Genomic DNA, 12,643 nt, shown 5'->3' with positions numbered 1-12,643 from the left:
AAGTCTGCTTTGTTTACTTTTAACTTGTGTTTTAAAGACCAATCTGTTTCATGTTGGGTTTTGTTTTGTTTTCTCTCAAGGATCTTTTTATGTCATAAATTAAATGGCTTCGAGAAGCAGCTCAGTTGCTGGTGCTGATAAACTGATTTGTAAACATATTCAACTTCTATTTCTTCCTTGAACTTAGGACAGCTTCCTGTTTCATTTTTTTAGATGTAAATTAACATGGATTTTCAATACTGACCAACGGCTATTATTTCAGAGCTCTGCTCTCAGCCTCAGGTGCAGATCTCTTAACAGGTGGTACGGTGTATTGTTACTGACTTATAGGGAGTACTTCACTGTCACCTGAAGGTTGTTTTCTGAGATTGAGCAATTTTGCTGTAGAGTTTTTCAAAGTTTCAAGAGTAAGTACCCAAGGAAAAATGGACAGGCACGGGATTCTCGTCAAAGTGGAGTGACTGACACAGACACAGGAAGGCTGTGGCCACGGTGAGAAGGGTTGGCAGGAATTTTGTAATGAAGATACATACTCCTGCTCCCTTTTCCATACTGTGCTTTCCTAGATCCTTGGAGGTCATCTAGAACTACTAAGCAAATTTTGGATTAACACCTATTTGTTATGCTTCTCACTATTGGAGCAAGCATGATTTTTGCCTGTTATGTTTCCTCTCAAGAGAACATAAATAGTCATAAACATAAGAAATTAAATGTTTTGAAATCTCTTCCCAATAAGGAGAAGAACTTGTGGTATTTAAATGAGTCTTGGATCTGTCGAATTAACCAACGTGTACCTTCTGTTTCAATGCTGATGTCTGAAGAGAAGGAGCTCTACAGAGCAAATGTGGTCAGGCTTGTACCATCACCTAAAACCTCACAGAAAAGGAGGTGGGAAGTACTGTTTTTCACCCTGTGAGATGAAATACAGTATAAAGCAAATATTTCTTTCTTACTAAGAAAGTAGAAGAGAACTGGTATTAGATGAAAGGTGGAAAGTTCAGGAATTTTTTGCGAGAAGCAAGGTGGTGTAGGATTCATCACTACTACATGCTGTGACAAAGTCAGGAACATAACAGGATGCAAAAGGAGTACACAGTGTGTTTGATAAATTATGATGGATGATAGCAGAGATTCTTATCTCAAAATTTTGGTGATCAGGTATGACTTACTCTTTTAAGCTAATCTCTGCAAGGCATTCGAACTTTGACTTTATCTTAAATGAGGTACTTGAACCTTCTTCTGATGTATTCAGTACATATATTACTGAGTTAATTCAGTATTATAATTCCTTCATGTGGGGTCATCCTCATCTGTAGGCAGGAGCATCCTCACTCAGCTGTGAGACTGTGAAAAGCATGATTTACAGCCAACTGAATGTTTCCCTTTGTTAACTGCAGTTATATTGCAAAAGAAGATCCTTAACAAATCAGGAAGTCTTCTGTACTGAAGATGTAAAAAAGTAAAATGATCAACACAAGTCAGTGTTTAGTTCTGGAAATCTTGACTGTTTTTCTGAAGACCAATTTTACATATACTTGTTCCCCTCCAACTCCCTATTTCTGTTTTGCCATGAATTTATTCTGCATGCAGATAGTTTTTGGGGTACTTTTTATTGTGGAAGGAAGAATTGGAAAAATTGCGTATTTGAATTAAGGGATACCCCCACTGTCACCCAACATGTAAAAAGGTCTTACAATAAGATCCTTATCGTTTCCATATTGATCTTAGTAATACAGTTGTCTACATATATTTTGAAGAACTCCTTAAATGTTTGCTTCTGAGAGAAATGTGCAATTTTAAAATCTTCAAGAGTGAGTATGTTATGAAAGGGAAATTTAATATACTGATCCTCCTAAATCAAAGGACTGCCCCCATACTAGTTTATTACTGCAATTTAAATAGTTTTTTGGTTTCTCCCCTCTGTGTACACACCTCAAAGATTAAATGCATCAAGAGATTTGTAAAATCTTAGTGTTACTGCTGCTGTTTGTTTTCTAGGAGTCAGTAGTAATGTGTGGTAGATGCCTGTGAATCTCTACATTGTTTTTTCATTAATATTTAAGGAGCTTTTAGTGGTGCTAGTAAGGAAGGCTGGGTTGCTGCAGTGTTTTAAAATATACTATTACATTAAAGAAATGCACAAGGCTTTGTGCCAGTTGGAAAAAAGCAGTGTCTCAACGTCCTTTCACTTTCTGCATCAATGGGCTTATGTTATGTATTTTTTTATATAACAGTAAGTGCTTGTGTAGTTATTTCCAACCTTGCAGTTTTCAAATAACCAAGCTACTATTTCATTATGTTGTTTAAGTTTAAAGATATTTAATACTAACTTTATAATAATCTGAGATTTGGGGAAATCTTTTAATATTTTTATCTAAAGAATACTTTATACATGACACTGTAAGTGAACACTTTTGGTGCACACCAAGAAGTTACTGTATTAAGTGACCTGTTTCTTGAAGTGCTGCTTTATGGGTTTTATACTTAAAAATCTTTAGTAGCTCATTTGAGCATTGAATTTTACACTCAGAGTTGACTGAAAAGGGAGGAGGAGGAATTCAGAAGAAACAGTCCTCTCCTGTTACCGATCCTTAGTTGCATAAGGAGGTAATGGCTACCCTTCATTCAGTAATGAAGTCAAACTAATCCTCTTGGGTACTAATTTTGCACAAAAACAAACTGCGTTTTTCAATAGTACCGCTAGATGGGGATTTCTCTTGTATTCAAGAGTTGTAGGGCTTTTCTCTCTCCCTTTCATGCACACACACACACAAAGTGGAGCAGTAGTAATTATCAGTACACCGTTTTATTAGACTGTAGGTTTTCAACAGATTTATAAAAAGCTTTTTAAAGCCTAATATCAAATCTGTAATGGCATTCCAACTTAATAAAAATAATGAAGCTTGAAATGTTGACAGCGTGTATCTAGATGTTGGCTTGTAATTCCTTCCAAACAGATCTGTTGAGGCCCATGTGGGACCTAAATAACACAAAGAAGTAAATTTGCATATTTTACAGCAGGGGGAAAAAACAGAATGCAAAAACATGAATAATTAGGAGCACAAGCTTCATGCTATATTAATACTGTTGAAAAGCATGTGTTGATTGTATTCTGAAAGCCAGCAGTGATTTGGTTGAGTGAACTCAGTCAGCATCTCTTATGCAGATTAAAGGAACTGGGCTACAGAACAACTGAAATTCATTGTTTTGCTGTATAAGGAGGTATATTTCTTAAAGGAATTTTTTTTTCTTGGACTCTGTACCGCATAGGGAATCTTCTTTTTAATGCCTCATCAAAGCATGTTTTTGTTGACAAAGGACTATGCAATTCTTCATTTACTTGTACACCTCTAGATTTTAAAAATAGTTCTCTCAGCCACAAATCAGATGTTAGTATTTTTAGCACTTTAGTATACATGACCTACTTACTTTTCATTCCGTAACATTTCTCTTTTTTTTTGCCTTCTAAGGCTTGAGCCCCTGAAACATGTTCATAATGCTTCCATGCTATAAATTTGATTATTTTTAAATTTGCAGAAATGCCCTTCTTTAAATGTTAGCATACAGGCCATTTTTGATCTGAATAATATGAATCATTGTGTTGGCTTCTGTTGATTGCAACATAAGATGTATAACATACTTTTTATGAAGAAAAAAGTTATTAACTTAAAAATGGTAAATAGTATTACAAGTGATTTATTGATTGCTTTGGCTGAATATTGTCTTGGCCCCTTATCTCACAGCTATCTCAGAAAGTTACCTGGCTTTGAACACTGCCTCAAGGGAGGAGAAAAGAAAGAAGATGAAGACTTCTTGTTTAACTTCTACAGCAGTTTTAATTCTGGGGAGAAAAAAGAAGTATGTGCTGCTGTATTAGACAGCTTTGTTTCGGGGCTTTAAGACAGACAAAAATGCACAGAACCAAACATTTTCAATCTGTCTTTTAAGCACATCTTCTTAATTTGCATAACCAAAGGAGGAAAATGGTAAAATGTACCCGTCTTTTTAGAAGTTGATGTAATTGGAAGAGGTTAAAGAGGCATCTGGCAAAAGGTTGTTTTGAGGTCACACATGCATCTGACAGTTTGCTGCCAGCCCTGTAAGAAAATATTGGTTGGAGTTGTGTTCCTGTTTTTCATATTAACTGCCTTCTGACTTGATGTATAATAGTCACTTTCTACATCTCCACGTCTCCAAACTGCTCCTGAGAGGTTTGATCCTACTGATTTTAACTCTTGCAAATAGTGATAGAAGTAGAATATGCTGAAGTAAGAAAATCCTTTTTTTGCTAGAAATTTATCCTCAGAAAAGATGAAGGCATTTCTTGGACATGACTATTCTGCAATTATATATTTACATAGTTGACATAGTATTCTTTAACTTTTGCTTATAGTAGGGTGATGGCTTTTAACACCTGGGTTCTGACAATTTTACTCCCATACATAGTAGTTTACTCTCTTGTAGTAGTGCCTTAGTCTATTGATCCATATAGCATTCTTAAAGCAATTTGCAGTTGGAATATAAGAAAGGAAAATACTGATTGCTTATTGTAAAACAGAGTAAAAATAGCAAAATGTAGTGTAAAAGTACGGATTTTCAAGTGCTGGTTGTAAACTTTGTTTCCCAGAATATGCTGGTCATTAAATCTCTTTTAGAATGAAAAGCTTCTTTGCTTTATGATGCAAAGAAAATAGTTCAAGATATGATAATATATTTTTAGCCCAAGTCTGATTTTCTTATATAAGGTGAACTTACAGCTAGGGCTAACTGAAAAACAAGAGGTGGAAAATGTGTTGCAGGAGTGCAAGTTGCTATTCTGGCAAGTGATAAATTCAGGTTGAAGTCCCTCTTTCAGCAATTTACAACATAGTTAGAAGATCATTCTTTGCAAAGAGAGCCCTAGTCATTAGCCCATGCAATCACTGCCTGTCTGGTTGGAGTCATTCAGACTTCTACAGATGTTAATCAATGTTAATTTTCTCTGAAGGAAATGTTATGTTGAGCTGATTTTACACACACCCCTCCCTATCTCTGGGAAATAATTTTCAGTGGACGAAGAAAAATTATTTTGCCAAAGATACATTGTCTTGTTTATTTTTAATTTGGTAGTACAAAGAAACTCAAGAAGGTTATGTTCTGTGTTTCGCAAGTGTTTCAAGTCAGTTGTGTCATAGGCCTCAATATGAAATAGTAACATAAGTGTAAGGCCTTTCTTCATTAAATGAACGGTGGCTTGTCACCTTGTGCATAAAGGTGTTTTTTCTTTAGCCTCTCTTTCTTGATATACTAGGTTAAGTGCCCTTCAGTAAGGGCCAAAGAAATTAAAGGATATAGATGATTTATCCAGTCAATTGTTTTGCACTTCAGTGCTATTTCATCTACTTCTGCCATAACACATCTTTGGTCGTTGCCAAAAATGTAATGTGCTTTCTGATCTCTGCTCATACAGCTGAATGATCTTCAGCTTTTTCATGCTGCTTTTCCCCCACAAATGAGGGCTGCGTGGAGTCAGTTCTGAAATTATTCTTTCTTCAGTCAAAAATAAGCATTTGCTCACAGCATTGACCATGGCTTGCTGGGGAAATGATACAGTGATAATTTTTTGTGACCATGATCACTTTGTGCTTTTTTTATCTTTTAGTAAATTATTCTAGTGCTATTTCCATTGTCATGGGGATGTCCTTCTACGTCATAGTAAAAAATAAAGAGGAATGCAAAGACCTCCTAGAAGTAGTGGGCTGCTTCATTTGTGCAGTTTGTTTCTTTAACAATTAGCACACGCTTTGCTGTTATTACAGTTAACCATGTACATCACAGGATGTAATCACAGTCTTAATTCTGTATATTGTTTCCTCAATTTATGCATGGTTATTTGCTATAAAAACTGTGTATGGGGCAGAAATGATAATGGACAGAAAATCATTCAAAAGCTTAAGTGAGTTTAACTCAGGAATATTGATACAGTGTGAGTGTTTCTCTGTCTTTCCCCTTCCCAGCAGCTGAGATAAATGTGGGACTTCAAATACACTCAGCAGATGTATACAGTCTCTTCAGTTCCTTCTTGTTTTTGTCAGGGTGTCTAGGTGAAGTTAGGGGAATATGGATTAGGTGAATATGGATTCTGTATTTTGTCTATAAGAATACAAGTACAAACTGTAGAGAGAGCTCTCACAGTTGGTAGTATTAAGTTGTCAATGGTGAGGTTCATTTGTTTTGGTGGGGGGTTTTTGTGTTGTTTTTTTTTTTTCTCTTTCAGTTACCCCCAAGATTAATGATGAGGTCTTTGAGCATGTGACTGCCATTAAACATGTACAATATACTCTTTTTTTTCAGTTAAAATGGGCAAGCTTCCTTAAAATGATCCAAAGTCCCAGACCTTTCCTGGAACACAAAAAAATAAAAAAAAAAAAAAAAAGATTTTTGCTGTTAGACCGTATCATTCTAAATCTCTTTCTGCTGAGATCTGTCTAGACCAGCAAAATACTGCAGTTGTTCAGGAGGTTAAGCTCGTAGTTTTCCTATTCCAGGGTGAATAAGGGAGAGGAACAACTTAAAACCCACAAGATTCATTTTTTTCCTTGTTTCAGTTTGTATGAAACTTAAGTTTTTTGAGAGGGAGGGAATGGGACTTTATGGCTATTTCTTTGCCATTTTATTTGTTCAATGGGAACTTGTCTACGTAATTTCTTCTGAATGATTTCATCCTTAGGTCTTGCAGAAGGGGAAGGCTATGACTAAGGAAGATTTGATTTACAAAAGCATTAGCAAAGCTATTATAGCAGAAAGCAGCCAATATTATCTTTAAAACATGGATATTAAATACACATACCAATGCACCCTTCATTAGGAGAGGGAATTAGAGGGGAGATTTTTTTTTGCTAGAACTGTTTTCTTTTACTAACCCACAAGTTATGTCAACATTGTTACAAAGAGATGCACAAAGAGCTTTCCTTAGATTTAAACAAAATTTAATATACTGACTCCAGTTGAATATAAACTTCAGTTGGATATACCAACTCTTACAAAAATTTACTCTTATTTTACCACTGAGTGAACCAGAGATGAGACCCAGGAAAGAACCAGTAGTAGTTTCCAACTTGTGCATTGTGTTTTTAAAAAATAGGAAAGGGTGAACGAAGAAGTAGAATTCAACATCTCTGAAATTCAGTTTTACAAAATGTGTTTTGAGCATATTTGCCTAAAATGACCCACTGGCAAAAGCAGAGACCGGCAGTAAGCTTGAATTCTTGGTATGCTCTGGAGCTGAAGTGTCTGAATCAAGGTGCCATACATCAAGCACATCTGTCCACTTGATTCAAAACCAAAAGCTGAAGTTACAGCATGTTCTTGAAATATGTTTGGTGTGTATTTGTGCTTATTCAAGCATTCATCCGAGAAGCTTGAGACCTCAAATCTAGTTCTGCATAGGCTTAGCGCAGTCAGATGCACATCTTCTAGCATCAAAGTCTAAAATAGTCCAGTTGGGAGGACCTCCACTGTTTACATTGGCTGCACAGTGGTTCTACTTCAATAATGCAAGATGTAGGAGCTTCTCTGACACTGCATTAATCATTGAACTGCAGTGACCTGGGAGTAAGGAGACTGCAATACTGGTCTCTACTCCCTAGCCTGTGTGTGTTGTGGGTTTGCGCTTTTTTTTTCTTAAACTGAAATGACTAAAGGTTAAAAAAAAAAACCACAACCCCCCCAAAAAACAGCATGAAGAGACAAGAGTGTGTTGCCAACTCTTAGGCATGAGGCTTAGACTCTTTCTGATTTGTTTTACCTCTGTCCCAGGCAACCTTTCCTTTTTGGGTGAACCAGGTCCAGCTTCAAAAGGAAGGGGAGAAAGGTGCCCCAAGCAAATGAAAGTGTAGCTGACCAGGCGGGCTCCTGGTGGGAGGCAGGAGCTTGAATACCTTCAGACTACGGGGACCAGATCTCAGGTCCATTGCTTCTTGAATGGGCCAGTTAGAGGGTGAGGGGAAAAGCGGGATCTGCTCTCGTTTCCCCCATTGTAATTTCCAGGGAAAAGGTGCCCGTTACGCCTGGAACATGTTGTGGGGGGCGCAAGGGGAGGCAAGAGTTAAGCTGCTTCCCGATCAGATCCAGGACGCTTGTGTTCATGTGCAGAAGCGACAGCTAATGAATTTAGATCCCTAATGCATTTTGTGGCTTCTAAGGCAGCTGCTTTTTTAGATTATTGTTTCGAGTATGCCTTTCCAGGCATCATACCCATTCTAATCTTGTTGATAGCAAAATGTGCTACTGTGTGAAGATAATGAGTCGTGGTTTGTTATAATATGCTTTTCATTTTAAATGGCATTAAACAGCAGTCAAATTCTACACTTGCAAGTCTTTGCTATTAGACTAAATTACCTTTTTAGGAGTATTAAGAAACTATTGAAAGAAGGGGGAGAACTCTAAGAAAAATAATTGAGGATCATACTTTCGGGTGATATTCAACTTGTCACAGCCGTGAATGCATTCATTATCCATGAAAAGTTGATTAAAAAAAGCCCTACTTTGTTGCTGGGAGGTGTGTTGCAGGCGCAGCTGTTCAGCGGAAGAGGGTGCATTTTGTTTGTGCAGACTCCTTCTGCTGGCTTAGTGATCCGTCGGGCACAGGCCCCCGGCCCCCCCCAGGGGGCTAGGGCTGACAACACTGGCTGGTAAAAGAAATGGGATCTTCTTCTATGTAAAATAATCGTCAAAGCTATCCGGCACATTCAGATTCCAGGTTTGATTATAAGAAGTTATTGAGAACTTCGGATTATAAAATGTTTTATAAATTTTATTTGCCTCCATATTGCTTTTTTAAACGTGAAGCACACGGTACTGCCGTGGAAGTTGGTTTAAAGTTGATCAGAGCCATTGTGCAATAGTGTTGGTCCGCTCTTTATCCTTATACCCTGAGCTAATGTATCTTGCAGTGTTTGGGTTTTTTTGCAGTCTTCTGTTTTAAAACAAGAAGGCAAAGCATTTTTTTTTTCTTCTTTAAAGACACAGCCACCTCCCTATATTCTCGTGATATCTTTTACTGGTTAAGTAATACAGGCTCGTACCTGCTTAATGTCAGCAGGTATCTTTCAGCTGCACGTCTTACACACTGACCTTCTTAACAGCTACTCTTGAGCAAGAAATGCTTTCTTTTCTAACCTCTGTTTGATGAATCAGATGGAAAGCTAAGGATGTCTGTGTTGCTCTTCTGTGCTCTTATTTCAGAAGGTGTGATATGTGTAAGTGGTCTTGTCTGCTACTTCCCTTCTATCTTTTTTCTGCCCTCTCCCTTGGGTCCAGTGAAACTTCTGAATCCTCTGGGTTTATATTTCTTTAAGTCTTCAGCACATTCCTGGCAGCATAAGCCATCTGTTTGCTTACATTCTGTACCTAAAGTCAATGAACTTCTTGTGCAGAGAATGAATTATGAAGTTAAGACATTTCTGGTGAGAACATGTCTAGGCACTTTTGTTCTTGACTTCGGAGATCAGGCTTAACATGGGGTGCAAATGAACACACTCTCAGAGGCTCTTGCTTTAAAACTTCTCTTTCCATTCTACTACTGATGACTTTCCTCATGTATACCCTCCGTTACCTTTCCCAACTGGAGAGCAACCAACAATTAATTTTGTTGTCTGTGTGACTTAAAGTAGCATAAGTGCTCTGATGTGATACCTGGAGTGTTAAGGACCAGTCTATTGATGTAATGTTTCAGGAGTCCAGTGTATTCTGCCCCTTTTGAGAGGATTGAACCATGTGCTATGCTGACATGCTGCAAGCAGAATATGATAGCTGGTATACTATGGGGTTGTTGTTTGACTTTTGCTTTTAGTTTTACTCTGCAAGTATGTCTGGGATGCTTTTTATTACTGTCAAACCACCCAAAAGAACAGAACTGGTGTTGAAATGAAAAAAGCAGACAGTTTTTGAGAGGTCAGGATTTTGAGTGTATTCTTTAAGATAACTAAATAGATAAATGCCTTATAAACCGTCTCCAGAAATCATCTGAAGGTCAGAACATAATGTAACATGGTCCTTGTCCTTCTTTCTTCCCTCCAAACAACAACACTTCTAACTTGGAACTCATATTCTGAATTACAAATTGAATGATGTGTATGAAACCTAGTTGTGAAGTACAATGTGCAGGTAATCAGGATAAGTAATGTGACCCTCACTGCTTTAGAAACATGCTGAAATGCTAGTCAAGCAGAGGCAGAAATATCCTTAAGTGGATTTACTATTGCCAGTTGTTAAAATCCTGTCTACTTTTAGATATTCCTAGCTTCTGATGTATTTATTAACAAAAGACAGATAGAAGAGTCTCGGCTTGTACACTTGATCGACAAAAAGATATCCAAAGGAAGAGAGCTTTCTATATTCTTACACTCCTGACGTTCTAGTGGATACTAATACAAAGTAATTTTTCTTCTTAAATATAAACATCTTATTTGTACATATTATTATGTACCCTGAAGCTAAGCATGATGGACTCTTCTAGGAGATGTGGTGAAGAAGCTTAGGAATGGTTTGTAGATTCCTTTGAACCCTTTGGGATGTGTTTCTTTGGGGTCGTGTCTATGGCCTTCCTAATTTCCCAAGGTGGATTTGTGTACAATTATTTTTGTTGGTGAAACTGTTGAGGTTCTCTTGCTAGTGAGCATAATCCATGCTATAGTCATGGTGGAAGTGTTTGGATGTTTTACATCTTGATGTAAACTTTGATGTAGATAGATCAAATAAATACAGTTTGAATAAACAGCATTGCAGATGGGGGAGGCTTTGTTATATTTAGTTTATTGTAAACTGAGTGTCTGGTTACCTTTTTTCCCCCTTAAGTTCTGTCCCTATTTTAGCGTGGGAGAGTCAGTTGTTGCCTTTTTCCCCCTGCTTACACAATGTAGAGGAAATACTAGACTATGGAGTTGATCCTTATGGTACACTGCTAAAATTTTGCTGCATGTGCACCACCTGCTTCTGAACAAAATATTTCTAGCAAGCCATATGTATATGCTTTTCTATTGCCAATGAATTATTTTCTGAAGAGTGAATTGAAGGAATAGCCTCAATTAAAATAAGTGTGTGCACTGGAGATAAATTCACTATCGTATTGAAAAGATTCAAAGCTAAATGTGGAGTTAATTGAGTGAAGCAGAGCTCCATGGTTCTTGCCTTGTTCCTGTGAGATCTTCCTGTGGAGCTCCTCAAACATCCAAATAACAGGTAGGCAGAGTAGCAAAAGGCTGAAAAAGGGCCAGTCTCATAACACCATTTAATTTTTGTATCCTGGTATTATTCTTCACTTCAGGTGTTTTAGTATCTTCCATGGTCATGCCCTCCTGACAAATGGGAATTTCAGGACATTAAACATTGCGTATGATGGAACCACTGCAACTAAATCCTCTGTGAATGCCTTCGAACATGAGAGGAAATGTGAGAGGGGCCAAATATGTCTTTAATTTACCTTTGAACTAACTGATTTCAGGTGGCCTGTCCAGTAGGTTCATTTGTCCATGTAAATTAGAGTGCCCTTTTGACCCCAAAGCTAACAAATTTCAAAGTGAAGAGGTAGACAGATAGAAAAAGCATAACTTACCACAGACATGATGCAAAGTATTAGCTATCCCTGTTCAGAATTCAGCTTCTGTTGTTCATAAGACTTATATCTTACAGAAACCAATAGCTCTTGGCCAGTTTCCAGACACTTGGGGGAAACTTTAGGTTATAATTACACTTTACAGCTTCTTTTAATTAAAAAAATAAAAAACAACTTCACGTTGCCAACAATTTACTTGTGTCTAAGTGTTTTCATTAAAATACTGTACCAATGTGAAAATTTAGTTCTTAAGAAAATAAGCCTAATCTTTAGGAGTTCTTATATGTGAATATATTTCAGAGAGATATATGATTATCTATACAAATTGTTGGTTTCAGGATTTGGCCACAGTGAAGTTTTCTTTCCCTGTGTAAACTGAAAGCAATGTTAGTCTACTTATGAGTATGTTTACTTGTTATTTTTTGCATTGGATGTAAGTTGAAAGTTGATGACATCTATTTTGTATGCAGCTGCCTGTGCATTTTCAATATAGGAGGAAATACAATCAGTTCAGCATGACTGGATTACTATAAATAGTTCTAGAAAATACCTTCATTTCCTCTCCACATCTATTTTTGTCATATGCCTAACCGACTCTTCAAAAATCTGTATGATGTAATCCAAGTTAAGTGTTATATTTTTATTTTAAAAACCCAAAGTTATGACACTGAGTGGTGCCCATACTTGAGAAGAGTAACAACAAAAGAGCCCATCTTACCGAAAAATTTTGGGTGTGTTTTGCTCATGGTTTTTTAGGGAGGTAAAGAATGTAATTATTGCAGATAATAGTGATGAAAGGAAGAATGCAATATATTCTTGTGCTAAAAACATAAGTTATTTTGGGAAGTAAATAGTACATTTCTGCATTAAAAGGAAAAAATACAGATTTGAGTCTTTTTTTTTCTTCTAGTGGAAGCTAATTTCACCTAATAATAGGTGAAAAGGTTGAAATTTTAAATAGGATAGTTACGCTGTCTAAGTGTATCATCATCTGCTAAACTAGTATGACTTGCCCACTTCTAACTAGGTATGAAAATCATGCATTTAGTG

This window comes from Pygoscelis adeliae, unplaced genomic scaffold, assembly GCF_000699105.1.
Source record: "Pygoscelis adeliae isolate BGI_AS28 unplaced genomic scaffold, ASM69910v1 Scaffold15, whole genome shotgun sequence".
In the NCBI taxonomy this organism is placed as follows: domain Eukaryota; kingdom Metazoa; phylum Chordata; class Aves; order Sphenisciformes; family Spheniscidae; genus Pygoscelis; species Pygoscelis adeliae.
This window is presented reverse-complemented; position numbering follows the sequence as displayed.